We start from the raw sequence: 238 nt of genomic DNA on the forward strand, positions 1-238 counted from the left end.
AACACCCCAAAAACACCTTAAAACCCCCCAAAAAACAGCCAAAACACCCCAAAAACACCTTAAAACACCCCAAAACAGCCAGAAACACCCCGAAAACAGCCAGGAACACCCCGAAAACACCTTAAAACACCCCAAAACAGCCAGGAACACCCCGAAAACAGCCGGAAACACCCCGAAAACAGCCAGAAACACCCCGAAAACAACTTAAAACACCCCCAAAAACACCTTAAACCACCCC

The sequence above is a fragment of the Onychostruthus taczanowskii genome, unplaced genomic scaffold (genome assembly GCF_017590055.1).
Source record: "Onychostruthus taczanowskii isolate IOZ18803 unplaced genomic scaffold, ASM1759005v1 scaffold30, whole genome shotgun sequence".
In the NCBI taxonomy this organism is placed as follows: Eukaryota; Metazoa; Chordata; class Aves; order Passeriformes; family Passeridae; genus Onychostruthus; species Onychostruthus taczanowskii.